The sequence below is a fragment of the Arachis duranensis genome, chromosome 10, assembly GCF_000817695.3.
Source record: "Arachis duranensis cultivar V14167 chromosome 10, aradu.V14167.gnm2.J7QH, whole genome shotgun sequence".
Taxonomy (NCBI): domain Eukaryota; kingdom Viridiplantae; phylum Streptophyta; class Magnoliopsida; order Fabales; family Fabaceae; genus Arachis; species Arachis duranensis.
In genome coordinates this window covers 73,052,190-73,052,443 of record NC_029781.3, presented here as the reverse complement: position 1 = coordinate 73,052,443, position 254 = coordinate 73,052,190, and positions in this window count along the sequence as shown.

Below are 254 nucleotides of genomic sequence, written 5' to 3'. Positions count from 1 at the left end.
CCATAGCATCATGATTGGAGAGGAAGTAGAAGTTCATGAGGTCATCTCCAATGAACTCTACAAAATAGCCGATAAGTCCTCCACCATGGCAAGGCTAGCTTTTCCTCACCATATTTGCCATCTGTGTTACTCAGCTGGAGTTATCATAGAAGGAGATACCTCCATTAAAGAAGATAAGCCCATCACCAAGAAGAGGATGGAGCAAGCAAGAGAAACCATGCACGGTTCTCAAGAAGTGCATGAGGAAGCTCATC